This window comes from Microtus pennsylvanicus, chromosome 1 (genome assembly GCF_037038515.1).
Source record: "Microtus pennsylvanicus isolate mMicPen1 chromosome 1, mMicPen1.hap1, whole genome shotgun sequence".
NCBI lineage: Eukaryota > Metazoa > Chordata > Mammalia > Rodentia > Cricetidae > Microtus > Microtus pennsylvanicus.
In genome coordinates this window covers 148,743,058-148,765,420 of record NC_134579.1, presented here as the reverse complement: position 1 = coordinate 148,765,420, position 22,363 = coordinate 148,743,058, and the positions used below count along the sequence as shown (strand labels likewise).

Here is a 22,363-nt window from a genome sequence, read left to right as displayed (position 1 = left end):
CTATATATTGATATTTCTCTTCTTTTCTGACACATTTTGTAGCAATAGAATTACTCAGATTTGGGACTACACAGGGAAAGTTAAAATTCAATAGCAAACTAAGAAATAAATAAACAAAGTTCTAAAGCCCCACAGGTCACTTTGCTCGTATTTAGCAGGCCTTCTTCACTTGTATGTCTGCCCCCCTCAATCCGGCACAGTGTAGCCATTCCTTTGACATCATGAGTATTTCTGGCTCCTCTGCATTCCACAAGCATATGGCTCAGTTTTGAATCTTGATATAAGTAAATGGCATTTTTTGATAAAATTGCATTGAGCTCATGTACTTGAGAGCTGGCCTGTAGAAGTGAGGTCCAACTTTTGTACAACACAAGCTTATGACCCCACTTAAAGATTTGTACTTGTAACAAACAGCTGAGTTGCAACCAATCACTGAAATAGAGTTTTAGTTACTCAAGGGCAGCCAAAAGTAGTTCACAAATCCTTCATATAAAAAAACTTCCTGCTGGGACAGAACAAGAAGCTGTCTCTGAGCCCCTTATTTTCATTGCTTCCCAGTGTCTGTTTGAAATGCTTTTGTCCTATTGACAAACAGCCGTCTTCCGTGAATCACCTCTAGTTCTGGGAACTCAACAACTAATAAATATTTCTTTGCTCAGTACAACTCTATGGATTTAATATGTTTAATAATTTTCTTTTAATATTAACTCAAAATTGACAACCGGCTTTATAGCATTCACAAATACCAAAGGTGCATTAAGAAGTGGAGATTGAAGGGACTGTGCTCTTAAAAATTAGATACATCATGGAGCTGGAGAAATGGCTCAGCAATTAAAAGCACTTGGTGCTCTTGCAGGAGACCAAGGTTTGGTAACAGCACCCACATGGTGGCTCAAAATCATACATTATCCAAATTACAAGGAATTAGTTGGCTTCTTCAGACCTCCATGAGCACCAGGCTTGCACTTGGCACACACATACATATGAAGCCAAAATGTTCCATGGCACCCAGGTTCAATTCCCAGCACCCACATCATATCTCATAATGAATGGTCTGTAACTCCAATTCCAGGGACTCCGATGTCGTCTTCTGATTCTCATAGGCACAAACATGGAACTCGTGTGTGTGTGTGTGTGTGTGTGTGTGTGTGTGTGTGTGTGTGTGAGTTTCATGTGCCTATGAGGCACAAATATATATCGTATTAGAAATGTATGAATATTTCTATACATATATGCTTATGCATAAGTAAAACATTCATACATATCAAATAAAATAAAGAACACACATCACAAAACTTTATGTGTAATAAGCATGCTGACAGTGGTTAAGTAAAAGAGTACTCAACAGTATCAGCCGTAACAGTGCCTTGTCTCGTAAGAAAAGCTTAAGGTTGATGTCCTAATTCATTAAATCTGGTTCTGGCATATTTTGTTCTTCAAGCCTGACATTTTGTTGTTGCATTCTTAATAGTAGCAGGAACTAAAACGCGCCGAGTTCTCTGCATACATAATGGCAGAGGGTGATACTGTGAGTGTGGCCCTGACTTCTTGTAGTCATTTACCTCAAAATTTAACTGATATTTTTTCCAGGTACCTTGTAGATTGTGGACAGAGGAAATGGCTCAGTTGGTAAAGTACTTCTAGAGTAACCATGGGCACCACAGTTGGGATCCCCAGCATCTTCATTAGAAGATTTGTGTGCAATATGAGCCTATAACACCAGGTAGTTAGAAATTGGTGGACTTTAGGATCTCACTGGCTAGTCAATCTATGTTAAATGTTGATCTCTAGGTTCACTGGATTCCTTATCTTCAATACCATGATGGAGAAAAATAGAGAAAAACTGAACTTCAACCTATAGCCTCCGCATGCATTTGAACTGGGGAACCTACACACACACACAACATAAACACGCAGATATGCAGTTATTAGACCACGGATCTGGAAAAGACATGAAGTCATTATTGCATGGTACCCAGCAGTATCTATTCTTGACATTAATAAAGACCTTGACTGCTGGGAGCCAATTTGAATAGCTGCCATTACAAGATGGCATTTGGCCCCAGCCTCGCTTTATAGATAACTCCATATTAGGGTTGCAGTTCTTCCACCGGAAAACAGGGTGAGTTGTTGTGATCTAGCTGCCCACACTTCCCCTGACTGGCAGGGGAACATCCTGGTCTGTAATTGACAAGGATGCTCCCCTGCTTTCTTTCCTGCCAGTGGGTCTCCAGAACAAAGTATCAAAAGTTGCTAGGCAGACTCCCTATATAAGCAGCTATAGTTCAGAGCCCCTTGACCCTTGCTTTCTGCTCTCCCTACAACCAAGAGGCTCCAATAAAGCGTGATTTGAGAAGAATCCTCGTCTGGTGGCTGTTCCTTCCTGCTGGTCAGGGAGCTCGCCGCACTTGACTAGCACTGACTGTAGGGTCAATGCCATCAGTCTGGGCAATGAACTGAACAAAATTTAATGTTAATCAATCACGAAATAACTGTTCAGATGGAATCAGGAGCTGGAACTCTCAGTTAATTTTGTTATCTTCCTCTCTTCCTTGGAAGGCACCTGGTAAGTATATCACAGATATCTGTTCACTTGGATAATGCTACCTATCCAGAGAGATAAATCTGCCATTTCTCCCCATTTTCTCCTTTCAACTTTAATACTCTGTCAACCCAGTTAGTAAAGGAATCATATACTAGGTATCATATACATAATATATGTAGTATAAATATTACACATATTCCATACATAAAGGACACACACATGCACACTATTGTTTCACCTTACTAGCATTGATAGTACATACACAGGGAGTGAGATTAATATACATATCAGTCTTTCAAGGCAAAGTTTATTTATGCAGTCCAGGCTGTCCTGGAACTCGATCTGTAGAACATATGGGTTTCAAACTCAGAGATCATACCTCTATCCCCCAAGTACTGGGATTAAAGGGTTTTGCCACCATGCCTGGTTTTGATGTAACCTTAAAAGACTGCTGGTGCTCTATAAGTAAATTTTCAATTTTTTTCTCTTAATAAACCTCAGTGACTTCTTGCCCACTGCATGTTCCTTTAAAGTGTTTTCAGCATTTTAATTATTGTTCCCATTTACTTCTGCAATTTTTAGTAGTGTTCTAATTCTGAATTTATTGTAATCAATCATTTGTGGAATATGTATTTGGCAAACATGATCTCACTTTTTTGTGTATGTACTCTCAATCCTAGTACAGAAGAAGTTATATTCAGTCCCCAGGAAGTGTGGGCTCCACAATGCTGAGCTCTCAACTCCATACCTGCACAGAAACTGCACTGTTACTGAGCATACTTACTGTAAATGCAGTCATTTGGTAAGACTTTATAGTTTCATAAAAAGTCTGGTCTACACAGTTATTGGGTCATTGAAAACAGCAAAAATAAAAGTGTGTTGCATGAGTGTCTGCACATGCATGTCCGCACGCATGAGTGTGTGTCTGTATTTTACTGGGAATTATATAAGCATGCCTCTATACTTGGTGAGATTGCCACTGAGAACAACTGTGTTGTAGAGCAATTTCCTCCTCATTAAAAAATTCCTCCAGGAAGAGGGCCTAGAGACTCAGAAAGTATACACATTTCAGAAATATAGGACAACTCAAACATACAAGATACAGGAGACAGTCTCCAGAGGTTATAGAATATGCTTTTTTAATCTACTAGAGAAAATTCTGATCTGTTGAACTGCCTAAAGAGATTCTTGGAAGTGTTGAGTTGCTCCAAAGTCATGCAGAGATGCAAGTATGCAGATTCCTTGAGCCATCACACCCCTGCGAGGATGGAATTTTCAATGAGGCAGATGCATTTGATTAAAGACCACTCCTGTAAGAAACCCTGCAGCCATACTCCTGTAAAGAAGACCAATAAAAGTTTACTAGTTTACCAACTTGGATGTTGGCGTGATGGCTACGTTTATCTGTCATGGGTTCTCTTTCTAGGGTGAATAGACCCATATGTGTCTTGTCACCACCAGGAAGTCTCCCACCACAAACTAGTACCCAGCAAAGTTATCTTTCCATTCTTTAGGGCTTCATTCTCTCTCTGCTTGGTCTTCACTCCCATAAATTTTACACATTTCAGTGTCTCTGACTGAAGAAGTTGGATTGTCCAACTTTTACCATGACTATTTTCTGATCAAGACATTTATCTAGAATTTAGATGTCTAGCTCCCATGTCTGAAGGTCCCTGGGATCTTAGTGTCATTTGTTCACACACATTTGATCCTGTTCTGTCATTCTGTGCCTGCTGTCCTGACAAGCATCAATATCTATGATCTATCAATTCCCTGCCATCAATAGAAGAGTGAGAGCATTCACTTCTGGAAGAATCTAAAAACCAGTATCAGTCTTCATTTTGAACATTGTGTGAGACTCTTCCCAGGTAGATATAATATGTTATGTTTCATCCCAGAAAGGGAACTCATGACAAACCAAAGCAACAATTCTCCCAAAGCCCATTTGAATAAGCCAATAAATTTTAGTTGGGGTTGCTTCTGGGGTAGTAGGTGAAGGGATACTTAATAGAGCAGCTGCCTCATTAAAAAGTCTGCCCCAAAACATGGGTTGGAACTGACAAGAGCCTCAACCCTGGTAGTAGTGACATGATTTTCAGGCAGCTCAGCTGGTCAGAGAGTCTCCTTTAGGTAACTCTTCAATATAGTGCTTGAAATTTTAGCAATAACAATAAGACAACATAAAGAGATCAAGGAGATTTGAATTGGAAAGGAAGAAGTTAAACTTTTGTTATTTGCAGATGATATGATAGTTTACATAAGCAACTGCAGAAACTCTACCAAAGAACTCCTACAGCTGAAAAACACCTTTAGTAATATGCCAGTATACAAGATCAACTCCAAAAAATCAGTTGCTGTCCTATACACAAAGAACAAAGAAGCAGAGAGGGAAATCAGAGAAACATCACCTTTCATGAAGGCCATAAATAGCATAAAGCATCTTGGGGTAACTCTAACCAAGGAAGTGAAAGATGTATTTGACAAGAACTTTAAGTCATTGAAGAAAGAAATTGAAGAAGATACCAGAAAATGTAAGGATCTCCCATGCTCTTGGATTGGAAGATCAACATAGTAAAAATGGCAATTCTACCAAAAGCAATCTATAGATTCAATGCAGTCCCCTTCAAAACCCAACAAAATTCTTCACAGACCTTGAGAGAATAATAATCAACTTTATATGGAAAAACAAAAAACTCAGGACAGCCAAAACAATCCTATAAAATAAAAGTACTTCGGGAGGCATTACCATCCCTGACTTCAAATGCTATTACAGAGCTACAGTAATGAAAACAGCTTGGTATTGGCACAAAAACAGAGATGTTGACCAATGGAATCAAATTTAAGACCCAGATGTTAATCTACAAACCTATGAACTCCTGATTCTCGACAAAGGAGCTAAAAATATACAATGGAAGAAAGAAAGCATCTTTAACAAATGTTACTGGCATAACTGGATGTCAACCTGTCGAAGGATGAAAATAGATCCATATCTATCACCATGCACAAAACTCAATCCAAATGAATTAAAGACCTCAATATTAATCTGACCACACTGAACCTGATAGAAAAGAAAGTGAGAAGTATTCTATAACATGTGTACACAGGATACCACTTCTACGGAGAACCCCAGTAGCACAGACATTAAGGACAACATTGAATAAATGGGACTTCCTGCAACTGAGAAGCTTCTGTAATACAAAGGACACTGTCATTAAGACAAAAAGGCAACATACTGACTGGGAGAAGATCTCCCCCAACCCCACATCAGACAAAGGTCTGATCTCCAAAATATATAAAGAACTCAAGAAACTAGACATTAAACTCTAATTAACCCAATTAAAAAATGGGGTACTGAACTGAACAGATAATTCTCAAAAGAAGAAGTTCAAGTGGCCAAATGACACTTAAGGTCATGCTCAACCACTTTAGTGATCAGGGAAATGCAAATCAAAACAACTTTGAGATACCATCTTACACCTGTCAGAATGGCTAAAATCAAAAACACCAATGATAGCCTTTTTTGGAGAGGATGTGGGGTAAGGGGAACACTCATCCATTGTTGGTGGGAATGCAAACTTGTGCAACCACTTTGGAAATCAGTGTGATGGTTTCTCAGGAAACTGGTATCAACCTGCCTCAGGACCCAGCAATACCACTCTTGAGATTATTCCCAAGAGATGCCCAATCATACTACAAAAGCATTTGTTCAACTATCTTCATAGAAGCACTGTTTGTAATAGCCAGAACCTGGAAATAACCTAGGTGCCCCTCAATAGAAGAATGGATAAAGAAGGTCACATATATACTTCAGAGTTCTTCTCAGTGGTAAAAAAAACAATGACACCTTGAATTTTGCATGAAAATGGATGGAAATAGAAAACACTCTACAGAGTGAGATAACACAAACCCAAAAAGATGAATATGGTATGTACTCAAGTCATAAGTGGATTCTAGCCATAAATAAAGGACATTGAGCCTTTAATTCATGATCCTAGAGAAGCTAAATAAGAATGTGAACCCAAAGAAAAACATATCATTATTCTCCTGTATATTGGAAATAGACAAAATTGCCAGACAAAAGCTGTGAACATGGGGGTGGCGGTAGGTTGGGGGTAAGGAGAGATGGGGAGAGAGAAGGAAGAAGGGGAGGATTGTGGAAAGCTTGGAAGAATGGGATGGTTTAGATGGAGAAAGGGTAGAAATGGGAGCAGGGAAGTAGATGTCTTAATTAAGGGAGCCATTTCAGGGTTGGGATGAGACTTGACTCTAGAGGGGTTCCCAGCTGTCCAATGTCCCCAGCTTGTTCCTTGGGCAGCAGAATAGAGGGTGCCTGAATTGGCCTTATCTTGTAGCCACACTGGTGAATATCTTGCATATCACAATAGAACCTTCATTTGGCAATGGATGGAGATAGAGACAGAGACCCACATTGGAGCACTGGACTGAGCTCCCGAGGTCCAAATGAGGAGCAGAAGTAGGAAGAATATGAGCAAGGAAGTCAGGACTGTGATAAGTGCGTCTACCCATGGAGATGGTGCGACTTATCTAATGAGAGCTCACTAAAGATATAAGTATTGCTTTACTTTAGTTTTGTGCTATTCTTAAAGCTAATTTCTTTTACAATATGACTAACAAGGATAAATATATCCTGAAAGACTTATATAGAAGTTTATTTACAGTATCGTTCACATTTCATTTTCAAATAGCCCAACATGCCATTATCCAGAGTTTTGCATTTTCTAGGAAACATGATGACTATCCTTCCACCAACCTTTACATTCTGAAGTACTGAGAAATTACAAAACAAAAAACATGGAAAATAATTTTAACTCCTGTTAAATTTCTGGGGATATGGTATCTTTGTTTGTTCTAGGCTGGCCTTGAACTTCTAATTTTAAAGGATCCCCAGATTCAGACTCTCCATAACTCCATGGAGTTAATGGCAACTTTCCTCATTTCTGACTATAATCACTTGACATTATTCATTAGATCTTAGCAATAGTGCAGCTGTATTCTTGAGGATATTGTATTGAATTAGAATGAACTTTTGGAATATGGCAATCAGAATCATTTTCTTATCACAAACTACTACTGGACTTCTGGGAAATCTCTCTCTTTTGTTCTACTATATAGTCCTTTACCTCAGAAAATTCACATTAAAGCTCATGGATTTGGTTCTCTTGCACCTAATGGTAGCCAATGCCTTGATCATTCTCTCTGCAGGAGTACCCCACACAATGGCATTTTGGGGATTGAGGCAGTTCTTGAATGATTTTGGATGTGAGCTCCTATTGTACATTCAAGGATTTTCTCAAAGCGTGTCCATTGGCACCACCTGCCTCTTGAGTTTCTTCCAGGCCATAACCATCAACCCCAGGAAAACATGCTTGAACCACCAAAAAGTCAAGGCTACATAGTATATTCATTGCTCCCTTTTTTTCTCTGAGTCTTCTACATGTTGACACGTTTCATTTTCCTTATGTACACATTTGTGAAAATGAAGAGAAAGAACATAACAAGAAATCGGGATTTCTGATATTGCTCTATTGTAGTGTGGAATGAAATCATTGACGTACTCTTTGCAACCTTGGTGATGTTCCCTGAGTTCTTTTTTGCTGGGCTCATCACCTGCTCTTTTGCCTCCATGATTGTCATTCTGTACAGACACAAGCAAAGATTTCAACATATCTGCAGCTCTCATGGTTTCAGTAGAAAATCTCCTGAGACCAGGGTCATGCAAAACACCCTGGTTTTGGTTTCTGCCTTCCTGGCATTTTATACTCTTTCCACCATCTTTCAAGGCTGTATTGCTCTTTTGTATAACCATAACTCGTGGTTGGTGTACAACTCTTGACTCACTTCTCTGTTTCCCCTGTTTTGGACCCTTTTTTATTCAATTTTGTCCATATTCAGTTTTGTATGATTATGAAAATATTTTTCTCCTAATTTTATTATAACTATGTAAAATATAAGCTTTATTTTGATCCAAACTTTACTCAATTTTCCCATAAGAAATCAATAAAAGAAGTGAAGGATTTATCACCTTGTCTTCCTAAGACTATCCATAATGAAAGTGGGATTTTTTTTCCAGATGACTGGATTAGGAGTCTACAAGAACTAATCATACTCTGTTGGCCCACTTGAGCGGTCAGCTTTCCAATAGCAGTTTTTCCATTGCCCATATGACGTGCAACAAAGCCAGTAACTTGTTTCCAATAGAGCTGCCTTTCTTATGGACTCCTGTCAGGGACCCTTGGCTTCTTGTTTACTGCTGCAAAGACACCTTATGGATCAAGCACTCTAACTGCAAGGCAAACTGGAACCGTGGCTGGCCATAAACTTGTGATTCAGTTGGCCCTTGTCCCATTACAGCTGCTCTAGCATACTCCAGGACCAAAAATCTTCAGTGATGATTTCTCAGATATTTTGATTTCCACTGTCCCAGAAAAAATACTATATGGCTGTTATAAACCTTATAACCACCATCCTCAAAAAGTCTTTGAAGATAGGCACCCCCTTTTGCTACATAGGACAAAATGATATGACTGCTATCTTTCACCACGTTCCAAATTCCATTATAAATAAATGATGTTTATGAGGTAATCTTCAATTTTATGAAATACTATTTTCCCTTTTTCAACATAGATCATTTCTCATACTATATTATCTAAGCACGGTTTCTTTTCCCTTTAGTTACACCAACCTCTTCTTCCATTTGATCCCTTCTGATCTCTCATTAGAAAACAACAAGCTTCTGATTAAAAACAGAAAAAGCACAAAAAATAAATATAGTAAGATAAAACTAAAGCCATAATATCAACAGTGCAAAAGGCAAGCCAGGAGAACAAAAAGGGAGTTCAAGAAGAGAGTCAAGAATCAGAAACTCATGTGTTTCTGTATCCAGATCTCACAAATCTAAAGGGCTTAGAACAAACCATGAAGGATCTGTGACTACTGCTTCAGTCTCTGTGAAAAATTACGTAATTATAGTTAAATTTGAAAAATTCAAAAAATAGATTTGAAATGTTGGTTTGACCAGTAGGTACATATTCGTCATGTTTCTCTGAATAGTTACTCTAATATTAGAAATTATTATATAATATTATACTAAAGATTTTAATGATCTTCTTGTTAGTTATGATATTGTACTTTTTCTTTGAGTCCTACTTCATTAGAAATTCTTTTCAGATTTGACTGACTACACTAAAATGGGAAAGCTAGGTATTTGACAGTAACAAAATAAATTGAACACAATCTAGAACAATGTGAGAACCATGTGATTATATGGGCGTAGGCTCTCTAGATAGTATGAACTTATTGCTGAAGATACCATGTAATGGAGATATAGACCATAGAGAAAGAAACTAGTAGTTATCTGGAAGCTTCAGCCCGATTGGATAGTTTTCTCAGTGCTGGATGTAAAGTTATAAACTTTACCTAGGTGAAAACCTTAAGAACTATAACAAGAATCCTGGTGCAATATTTTCATGAACATCATGGGTATAACCAACCAATTTAGTAGTGAGTTGAAGGCCCACTTCCCAAGATGGAAGCCATACCTGGAACCAATGTCAGATACAAGAAAATATGTTTGGGAAAAATCCAAACCCTCTAAAATAAATTAGTACTATTATTATGCTAAATGGATTTAGTAACAAACTGGCCCCAAGCTGTTATCTGTGTGCCATTTGGTTAGTTCAACACTCAATCATCATCTGAGAAGCTGCTTTTTGCACCATCTGGTGGTTACTACCGAGGTTTATAGTCATTCAAGGTGCTGAGAATAAGAGACTCCAGGGGGCCCAGCTAAAAATGGAATATCTATATCACAACTCTTTCTTCCTTGAATTAGGGATCATCATGGAAGAAGAGGCAAAATGAGTGTTAGAATCATTCTTATGGTAGATGATTCTAAGGATTGTGCAGACATAACAGGGCACTTGCATTTGTGAATTTATTTGTATGGAAGTATGAACAAAACCTACAAATGATCAAGTTAGAAAAACCCCAGATTACAGGTTGTCAGCATGTCCCACTCCTGGCTGAAGAGCTATTGGCAATTCATGATTTATGTGAAAGGATGGGTCATATTCCCTTGAAGAAGATCTGAACTTTGAGAGGCTATCTATGCTGTCATGAATGCCCCTGCACTAGGTACATACTAATATTAATAAGTATCCTCAGTGGATGTTTTTGTTTGTTTTGTTTTGTTTTTAAAACATGTGACATTTGGAGGAAATAGTCTGGGGGGCGTGGCAAGGATATCATGGGGCATGAACTTAACTAAAACCCCTATGCCCATATAAAATAATCAAAGTGATGTTAAGTAGTAAATATTCTGAATCTTTTAAAAAGAACTGAGTGTATCTTTATGGGAAGAAGTTGGAAAAGCCTAGATCCAATGATGCATAGAGAATTCTGTATATATGTCCTGAATCTAACCTCAAGGTTTCTAGCGCCTAAACATTGGAGACCTGGTCACACTTCAGGGATCATGAAAACTTAATTAGACTTCAACACACCTTGTTTCGATATAGATATTCATGAAGGGCTCTTAAGAATATTTTAATTAGCAAATGGAAAAGGTTTCATAAATGGTTTTGTCTCCCAAAGCCACACTGTCATTGCCAGTGCAGATGACATGAAAATTGTCATTCTGTAGGGAGGTGAGGTCAGAGAGTCTCAAACCTTTATCTCAGGCTTGAGTTCCCTTCCTCTCTAACGTTGCTGATTTTAATGAATTCAGAATTTGTACACTGAGCACACCAAAACAGAGTGAGTACTTTTTACTTTAAAGTGTGTTGCTGAACCAGGATTGAAGAGGCCTACGTACATGCTTGTGTCTCTTAATAGGAATCTGATGTAGAAGTAGATCTGTGGAACAGAGTCGGAGGGCACAAATATTATTAGATAGCTGAGAGGTAGGTAAGAAAGATGGAAGTGTTCCTAATTTTATTCCAGTCACTGTGGTTCTCATATAAATCCTGAACTGAGAGTGACTGTGGCTAACACTAGAGTAAAAAAACCCAAACTGTGAAGATAATAAATAATTATTGTAATAAGTAAATATTATAATTTATCTCACCTCACATGATGTGTACACTAACTTTGGTAGTACTATAATTATAAGAGAACTTATTTGGGTTTCACACCCATATTAAACTTTACAATGGAAACGTAACATAAGAAACACACAACCATGAGAAGTTGCACATTGTGATTCTGACGCTGAAGTAAAATGTATTCATACATAAGAGTAAATTTATGAGTTTCAGAGGCAGTAACTGTGTCCACATTGAGTTACACTGGTACAATGACTATTGGAACTTTCCCTTTGAACTTGGAGAGATGACACAGAAGGGAAGAGTAGCAGTATGAGTATCAGGCAATAAAATCCATTTCCAAATGTGTCCTGGTTTACTCATACTCAAATATTAAGCATAACTTGAAGCCAGACCTTCAAACTACTTATTTTTGTTGCTAATGTGACGCTGGGCATTGTGCATGGAGGTTCGGGGCTCTATCGCTCACCTCTTTTGTATCCACACTTTGTTCTTTATTTCAGTTTGTATAAAGCTTAAGTTTTCACTATTTTCAGATTCCATTGTAGGTTTTCCATATGTATCTCCTCTATTTGAGTGCATTGTAAAGGTTATATTTCAATCATCAGCATAGGAAGCATCAGATATATTCAGAATTTTAAATAAAAGATTTTAGAAACTTAATTTTGTTCTTATGCACACGTATGTCATGTTGTAATTTGTACAGAGTAATAGTGTTATTAATTCATCTGTAGTTTTCACTCTAGAGTTGTACTTCAATGATAAAAATTCACCTTTCTGGGAGTATCTTAAACAGCTAGTCCATCTTGTGCTCATGAAATGAAACTGGGAAGGAACAAATTTCTGTCACATCAGAACACACTTAAAGCACTGTATTTTAGTAAAATATGGAAAGCTTAATTTGTACTTGTCATATGACTGTTGAAATAAGACTTTATGACAAAATGAAAACTTGTGTGTAAAATGATTTATTATCTATTTTGTTTTCTGTGTGCATGAATATTTTCCTGGCATGTATATATGCACACTTTGAGTATGCACTGCCCAAAGATGATGAAATAGGATGTGTAGACTCTTTGGAACTACAGTTGTAGGCAGTTTTAAACCACCCTCTAGGTACTGGGAAGTAATCCCAGGTCCCCTGCAATAGCGTTCAGTGTCTGTTACCAAAGAGCCATCACTCCAGTCCCCACAAATAAAAACTTCTACAGATAAAAGCATACAACATAATACCAAAGAAGTAGATAAAACAACAAGTGGGGAACACAAACTGCATATGGACCGGAGTATGTTTAAGAATAAGTATGTGAGCACAGGCTGAGGTGACTGTGCTAGCACCCCACAAGCCATGTTCAGGCTCCTTCAGTGTCCACTAAGACACAAACAGCTTGTGGGTGGGAAGAGTTGCTTTCCCCTTGTGTTTCTAAGTCCCATCCCGAAAGTGGAACTGAAAGAGGAGCGACTCCTCAATCATTGCCATTGTTGGATTTTTATACACTTAGGTACTAAAATTTCACACCTATTGATACTTGCTATGTTCAGGATGCAAGAGGAAGAGATTACAGATGAAACATACAAATGAAGCAATAGAAAACAGCCTTAAAATCTATGCTGTTATCCATAGAAATGGAAAATCTATGAATGAGTATAGGCATAAGGTTTTTAACATGGCACAGTAACAAATACTATGAAAATAGGCAAAACGCTGTATCTGAACTGCATGTCCTGGGAATCCTTCAGAATAAGGAAGTCTCTTATAACAGGGATCATATGGCAACTGAAAAGTGGGTCTGATGCAATCACTGTGAGAACTTTAGAAGCAGGGAAATTGAGAACAGCAGCTTAACCCCTCTCTTCAAGAACAAGAAGGTACATATGAGATTAATAAATCCCAGACTGCCTGGCTTTTATGGGTTATGAAGGTCAGGTTGATATATCTGGCAGATATGTCAGTGAACATGAGAACCTGAAAGATCAAATAAAATACTCAAGCACAATTGACGATCCTGAACTCATGCAAGGTAGCTTTATTTACTGAATAGGATAGGACTGTGTTCACTATTAAGGTGGGAATCAAATCATGTGACCTCCATAATAGTATTTGATTTTATATATGTGTTGATGCACACCATGAAACATGGTTAGGCTAGAAAGGCTTCAGAATATGAGCGATACAAATTGATATGCGCACAATAAAATAAATTGTTTTAAAATTATATTTTCTATTATACAGGTAACTCTTAACAATATAAAACAAAGTGAATATTTACCAATAAGGATATTGGATTTCTGTAGATTTGACCACACTTCTTCTTCGTGTGCAGATTTCTATGGCTCTGAATAAAAGCACCTGTTTTCAAATTGGTCAGAGTGAGTTCACAGATCTGAACACAGGAGCAGTCTCACAGTGTGATAGATGTTGGTTATTGCTTCTTTTCATTAGTATTGCTTCTTACCTCACACAATTGAGTGCAGATAGATATGCAAATACTCAATTCTCAAGAACATGGTACACATATTTCTTGGTCATTGTTATTCAAGGAGTATCAATGGCCACAGCAACTCTTAAAATGAAGCATCTTGGAAGAAATTGTAAGTAATACTTTCCATCCTCACAGATGTGGTTGAATTGGTCCAATGCCACCATCTTCCTGGAAATAAATCTCACATGTCGGAAAGCACAACTCCAGGTGTGTAGAATTCTAAAAAAATTCCAGCAATGTTGGGTTTTCACTTGGCAATTCTTGGACAATATGTATCCTAATCAATATCATATCCTACATCTATTATAATCATATTTAGAACTCCAAACTGTTTCCAAGGATCTTGTTTTGTTGTTGCTTGCCTTTAGTCCAGTACTCAAGAGGCTGCGACACGAGGATCTCTGTGAGTTCATTGTCAGCAAGGTACATAGCAAGTGTCAGGTCTATATTGAGTCTCAATTTCTCAGAAACAAATATAAACAAAAATAAAAAAGAACTAAGAAACAAGCAAAAAAGAAACAAAGCTGGCAATGACATTACATTTTCCCCTGATCTTCCTTTCAAATTCTGCATCCTAAATGATGTCCTATATCCTACATCTATGATGGTTTTATGGAGCAGCAAAAATATAAAGAACATGTTTGTGATATTTTTTTCTCAACCTTTCAGTGAACTCACTCATTAGTCAACACCAGTATTCACAAATACTTGATAGTGTTTATGACTATTAACAGACTCAAACTGTAATTCCATGAGTTTTGTTTACAGACACCAACTTCGTTCTCAAAATTATTTAAGCCAAACCTTCTCTCTCCCCCTCTTTCTCTTGTCTTTCTCTTTTTGCATCTTTATTTGAAGGTTTATTTATTTACTTTATTTTTATTTATTTATTTAAAAAATGTCCACCTCCTCCCATCCTCCCATTTCCGTCCCACTGCCCCCTCTGCCTCACTCTTCTGTGCTAGGAGAAGTCAGGGTGCCCTGCCCTGTGGGAAGTCCAAGGCTCTCCCTCTGTCCAGGTCAAGAAAGGTGTGCATCCAAACAGACTAGGCTCCCAAAAAGCCCGTACATGCAGTAGAATCAAAATCCGGTGTCATTATCATTGGTTTCTTAGTCCACCCTCATTGTCAGCCACATTCAGTGAGTCTGGTTTGATCACACGCTCATTCAGTCCCAGTCCAGCTGGCCTTGGTAAGCTCCCATTAGATCAGTCCCACCATCTCCATGGGTAGACATACCCCTCGAGGTCCTGACTTCCTTGCTCATGTTCTCCCTATGCTGGAGAGGTTGTAGTGTAAGACGAACACTCATCATTGTTGGTGGGGATGCAAGCTTGTGTAACCATTTTGGAAATCAGTGTGGCGGTTTCTCAGGAAACTGGGAGTCAACCTACCTCAGGATCCCGCAATTCCACTCTTGGCAATATACCCAAGAGATGCATTTGTTCAACTATGATCATAGCAGCACTATTTGTAATAGCCAGAACCTGGAAACAACCTAGGTGCCCCTCAATAGAAGAATGGATAAGGAAGTTGTGGCACATATACACTTTGGAGTTCTACTCAGGGGTAAAAACAATGACATCTTGAATCTTACATGCAAATGGATGGAAATAGAAAACACTTTACTGAGTGAGATAACCCAGACCCAAAAAGAGGAATGTATGTACTCACTCATAAGTGGATTCTAGACATAAACAAAGGGCAGTGAGCCTATAGTTAGTGATCCTAGAGAAGTTAAATAAGAAGGTGAACCCAAAGAAAAACATGTATTTATCTGTATATTGGAAGTAGACAAGATAGGCAGGCAAAAGTTGGGAGCAGAGGGGTGGGAGTGGGGTGGGGGAAAGATGAAATGGGGAGAGAGAAGGGAGAAGGGGAGGACTGGGGAAAGCTTGGAGGAATGGGATGGTTGAGTTTGAGGAAGGGTGGATATGGGAACAGGAAAGAAGGTAACTTAACTAAGGGAGCCATTTTAGGGTTGGCAAAAGACTTGGCTCTAGAGGGGTTTCCAGGTGTCCAAGGGGATGTCCCCAGCTAGGTGCCTGGGCAGCAGAGGAGAGGGTGCCTGAACTGGACTTATCCCATAGCCATACTGATGAATATCTTGCATATCACCATAGAACCTTCATCTGGTAATGGATGAAGATAGAGACAGAGACCCACATTGGAGCACTGACTGAGCTCCCAAGGTCCAAATGAAGAGCAGAATGAGGGAGAACATGAGCAAGTAAGTCTTGTCTTTCTCTTTATCTCACTCTATCTTATCTGTCTTTCTTTCTTTTCTTTCTCTGTTCTTTCTTTTTGTCTTCCTTCCTTCCTGTCTCTTTTCCTATATGTTTATGATGAATTTTTCCTACTGCTGAAGCAAAAACCATCATCATACATCTTAGAGGAATTTTACAGGTAAAGCAATCATTAAATACAATAGAACAGGAAAATCAATATCATAAGATTCTCATCAGTTATCCTTAACTAATTTAGCAAGATCAGACCTTTGTTGTATTTTTATAGGGAACAGACATTTAAGAGATTGGCCTACATTTTCCTTTTATTTGACAGTACATTTTGAAGTTTTCTTAGTACATATAATCTCAGTAATATATTCTACATCAGATGGCTACATAGCAAGAAAACAACCAGTGTGGGTTGCAATTTGTATTATTTAGTCGTATTGGTTACAGAACGACCATTTTCAAGACATATTTTTTTTACTACTTGTTATTGAATCCTTTGAGAGAGGACCTAGTTTTGAGAAGTGACAAGGGACACTATGCTGGTTTGTAAAATGGATGGGATTCAGATCCTGAAGGACCAATACTGTTAGTGGTTGTTTGGGGGATGACCTGTCAATCATAAACTAACGTATTCATCTCTGCCTTTTGATGTTGAGTGTGTTGAATTATCGACTTTGCTTGCACTCAGTATCATGTTTTATTTTGTCCAAAATGACTTTTTCAACTCCTTGACTTTCTCATAATCTATCTTTTCTTCAGCCATCAATTTCCAAAAGTTTTGTTGTTTGACTGTTTCCTTTTGGTTTTCTTCATTTCTGGGCTCCTTTCCCAATCCCTGTGTATCACATGTGCTGAAATACAGACAACTACTTTCTTCCTCCATTCCTCCATTCTCTCCATAGTAACTGCTGCCTCCGGAGGACTCTGGAATGTGCATCTTTTTTTTCCTCTTCCTGTAAGAGTCCCCTCTTTTTGCAAAAGACACACTGTATCTTCATTTATCTAATCCTGAAAGCCTCATCTCAACCCCAATTGCAGGCTTCTACTGATTTCCTTGGAAGTTTCTCCATTTTTTCAAGGTCTTTGTAGTACATCTGTGACTGAGTTTGGGTTTTTAGATCATCTTCTTCCAGTTGCTTAGTCACCTACAGATGATGCTGTTCCCCATGTTTCCAATGAATGTTTGATTCCAATGAAGCTCAGCCTCTTGTTCCTACATGCTATGAGACATGGTGTGTTCCTCTAGCATAGCAAAATCTCCACACACTTCTCTCACATTGCTGAACCCTCAATGATCACATTGGTCATAGTGACTGTAAGATCTCTGTTTCATGTTGACCTCTGTGCATACCAATCGTGTTGTCTAGCATCAGCCACACATTTCTCCCATAACTGAGATGATATGGGATCTTCCAAAGTCATATTTGGTATGTAGAATTATAGTTTATTTTTATCAGTTAATTGATCATGGCCTGCCACTGGGCATGCCTGGGAAATCTACTGGTAAATATTTCCATAATAGTTATTGAATGATGTAAAAACTAAGCTCAGTTGTGTGGTTATTCTTCAACGAGGGGTAACTGAGGCCTTTTGGAATTTCCCTCCCCATGTGAGCATGTATGTTGCTGCCACTACTGAGATTTGTTTAGGTGTCCATGTTGAGACTTCAAGGATATAGTTTTTCCAACATTTTAGAAAATGCATTCTACAACTCCTAAAATTTTTCTGCCACCCCTGCCACAATATTTTCTGAGCCTTGCCTGTAAGAGTTGCATCATGGATGTATAACTAGAACCTGGCACAACATATTCATTCGCTTGTTTTCTGCTTTTTGAATACTCATGGTATTTCTGTTTTTTACCTTTTGATTAGCAGTGGGTTTTTTTGATTATCTACTTCTTTTGTATTGAGAATTTTTTCTTATTGATTAGAGCTACAAACAATGACAGAATTGCTGTGAGTAGGAAAAATAAAACCTAATTGATTATCCAGCATCAGATGGTGAACACCAAAATCATGTACATACTGGTAACGTTATACATACTGGGAAGCATAGCAATATAGACAACATAGATATATATATATATATATATATATATATATATATATATATATATATATATATTATAAAAATGTAACAACAATTAAAGAAAAAGAGGCCAGATATAATGAATTTGAAAGGAAGGGTTTGTATGGGTACCTTGAAGGGTTAGAAGAATGAAGTTACAATGATGCAGGTACATTTTTATTTCAAAAATTAAGGAAATGCAACTTCATCTTCTAAAATAACTTATCATCTATGGCATAAATAAAATTGCAAGTATACAAACTACTTCTTCTTGGAATAGTTAAATACTGAATAGAATGTTGAAGAAATTAAAGTGTGATTATTGGTGTACATGATGATGTTTGGTCCACATAAGCAGTTGTAACCCTTTCTCCAATGTTTGGCATTCACAGACATTTGCAGGGCATGAGATTCCAGGTTTTTCTATAGCCATACTAAAACTTGGTATTATTCACATTTTATTACTTTGCTTTATATTGACTTTTATATTGTTTGGATTTTTATGTTTTCCTAGATTACAAATTAGTAAGTTTCCTAAAGGCATTTTCATACTTGTGATTTTGATTGCATCAACTCCTCTGTATCCCCCATTTCTCTTCCCTCATCCCAGCTTATACTGTCCCATGTACACAATTTCTTCCTTCACTTTCAAAACACATATACTGTTTTACCCTCTTGATCCTACTCTGAGACATTCTTATAGGCCCCTTTCAAGTTTTCTGGATGCCACCCACACTCACTCCAACATAAACATACATTTCCAGAATTAGAAGCTATAAAGTCTCACTTAGGATAGTGGTATCTGTCATTTTGGACTTTTTTGCATTGCTGAATAGAGTAGGTCCTATTTCTGTAGCAGTAATTCACTAGGATATTCGACATAGCAGTGCATAGAGAATAAGAGACTGTATTTTATAGTTACTAAGGTCTCAGCTAATCTCCCCACTATGTTTAAAATTCTTCAGATCTGAGTCTTTACTACTAGTTCTACCCTAGCTCTTGATTAACCTCTGACTGTCGCTGCAAGCCTCATGAGTGTGAGGGGCAACAGTGATCTCCCTGGGGCTACATGGTTCAGGCATGTCTGCTTCTGCTGTGGAATCTCATCCAGTTTAAGAGTGGTTTGTAGACACCTACTCTCATGAGATTAGTGTATGGTGTCCTAAGCGTTTACTCCAATTTCACAACCCTGATGGCGTGTCTAAACCGCTGCCTACTTTTCTATCATTTCCAGTCTAAATTTCAAAGTGATGCCTAATTATCCAAGATACAATTTCAATAGAGACACTGATAATTTTTCTAATAGTTTCCATATATTAGCTATTGTCCTTCTCCTTGCAATTTCTCCTAACATATCTTGCTTAGTTTTGTTCTGTTCTGCATTCTGTGAGATTTCATCACATACAATGTTCCCTTCTCTCTAACAGTCCGAACTTGGGTGTACTCATGTGTATACATCTATGAGGTGTGATTTTTATAAAAGCTAGAACATAATTCAATGTGATCTAAGGTTTTATTTGACCCATCCTTCTATCCCATTTTGAGCTTTTAATAAATTTTATTATCTAAGACTATTGTGGGATAAAGATCCAAAGAGCAATAAGTATGACCAAAATCCCTATTTTGGAGTGTGTATTTAGCAGGTTTGGTGACTGTCTACAGAAAAACCCTTCTCAGAGAACCACCTGGAATGCATTTTACATGGAGCTTGTAAAGGCAAAGAATCCAGAAAATCAGCTCCCTGATCATTAATGTCAGAGAAAGGAAAGAAAGGAAGCAATTTTACAGAATCTAAAAATGTGCCATTAACTGTGGCACTTCAGCCCACTTCTCTAGAATGGGGTTAGCTAATTTCACAAGGGACATTTCATAAAGGAGAAGGGTCAATTTTAGGTGAAATTAAAGATGGCCCCATCTGAGAAAGAGGGAGGAAACTTTATCTTATTACAAGACTATAATTTTAGTCTTATAGACTTCTGATTGTAGGTGGGATGTACATTAATAATTGCTTTATTAGCCCAGAAATTGTGACACATACTTTTAATCCCAGCCCACGGAAGGCAGAGGCAGGCAGACCTCTGTGAGTTTGAGTCCATCTGGTCTACAAGTGCTAGTTCCAGGATAGGCTCAAATCTACAAAGAAACCCTTTCTTGAGAAGAACAAAAAAAAAGAATTGCTTTATTAAATTAAACTGACCATGGTACAGTGAATAGAGAGGCAATACAAATTGGACATCATATTTTTTTTCTCTTATTGAGGGATGTCATAAGGAAGTAAGGGTAGACATGGGAATATGGGGAAGTGATGTCATCAAGTGCATTATGTGAAACCTCCAAATAATCAATAAAAATATTGTGTGGGTAAAAACAAATTGCTTTATTTAAGTTTTGTGATTGTTATTGAAGTTGATTTCTTTTAACACACGACTAACAAATATCAGTATTTTCTCAGAGTCTCACATTGTATTTGTTTGCATTGCCAGTCACATTCCCTTTCTCCAATGGGTTAACATCCCATCCTACTGAGTGTTGCATCTTTTATCAAAGTTGCCATCTATGCCCCATCAACATTTGCATTCTGAACTATTGATGAATTGCATAGTAACAAACATGGGAAGGAACTACTGCTGCCAAAATTCTATAGCTGTGTGACTAATGGCATGTTTCTTCACACCCAGCTTGATCATTTGTCTTAATCACTTCACCTGAGAAACGCTGTGATCATATTCTTAAGGAAATTTGCTGGAATGGATGTGTGAAAACTGGCAATCGGAATCATTTTTTTATCACAAACTACCATTGGAATTATGGGAAATCTCTCTCTTCTGTTCTACTATTTAGTCCTTTCCTACAGAGAATATACATTAAAGCCAAAAGATCTGATTCTCATGCACCTATTGACAGCAAATACCTTGATCATTCTCTCTGCGGGAGTGGCCCACACAATGGCAGTTTGGGGGCTGAAGCCATCCTTGAATGATTTTGGATGTTTGCTACTATTGTTCATTCAAGGGTTTGCCCGAAATGTATCCATGGGTACCATCTGCCTCTTGAGTATCTTCCAGGCCATGACCATCAGTCCCAGGAAATTGTGTTTGAAGGATCATAAAGTCAAAGAAACAAAGTGTGTTGGCTGGTCCATTTCTTTACTTTGGGTCTTCTATGTGTTGATACGTTTTATTTTATTTATGTACACATTTATCAAAACAAATAGCCAAAACCTAACAAGAAATCGAGATTTTGGATATTGCTCTACTATAGCGCCAGATGAAATCAATGACTCACTCTATGCAGTACTGGTGATGTGCCCTGAATTCCTTTTTGCTGTGCTTATCATCTGGTCCAGCACATCTATGATTGTTACTCTGTATGGACACAAGCAGAGGGTTCAGCATATCCGCAGCTCTCATGGTTCCAGGATCAAATGCCCTGAGTCCAAAGCCATCCAGAATATCTTGGCACTGGTGTGCACGTTTCTGGCATTTTATACTCTCTCCACTATATTGAGAGGCTGCATTGCTCTTTTGTATAATCACAGTAGGTGGGTGATGTACATCACTCATCTCACTTCTCTTTGTTTTCCCTGTTTTGGACCCTATATTCTTATAAGTCATTACTCCATTGTATCCAGGTTAAGTTTGACATGGTTAAGAGTTAAATTTTCTCCTCATTTTATTGTAATTATGTAATGTATTAGTTTTTCACATCATCCAAATTTTACTCAATTATCACCATAAGAAACTAATAAGGAAAGTTAACAAGTTAGCAAATTCTCTTCTTAAGATTAGCCAAAATAAGTATGGGAATTTTATCAGCTAGTTGAACTAGCAGCCTATCTGAGCTGACCATACTATGTTTGGGTCATTGCACTCTTCTACTTTCAGACAGTAGAGTTCTACCGTTGTTCAGATGATGTACAAAGAAGCTACTAAGCAAGCTGCCAACAGACTGCCTTGCTTGTGGATTTCA

The 22,363-nt window shown here is 37.9% G+C and overlaps 2 pseudogenes; both read left to right on the top strand.

Annotated features, from left to right (window-relative positions):
- Positions 1 to 7,575: 7,575 nt before the first annotated feature.
- LOC142837428 (vomeronasal type-1 receptor 4-like) lies at positions 7,576 to 8,468 on the top strand (annotated as a pseudogene).
- A 12,673-nt stretch (positions 8,469 to 21,141) lies between these two features.
- Positions 21,142 to 22,083, top strand: LOC142842150 (vomeronasal type-1 receptor 4-like; annotated as a pseudogene).
- The last annotated feature ends 280 nt before the right edge of the window (positions 22,084 to 22,363 follow it).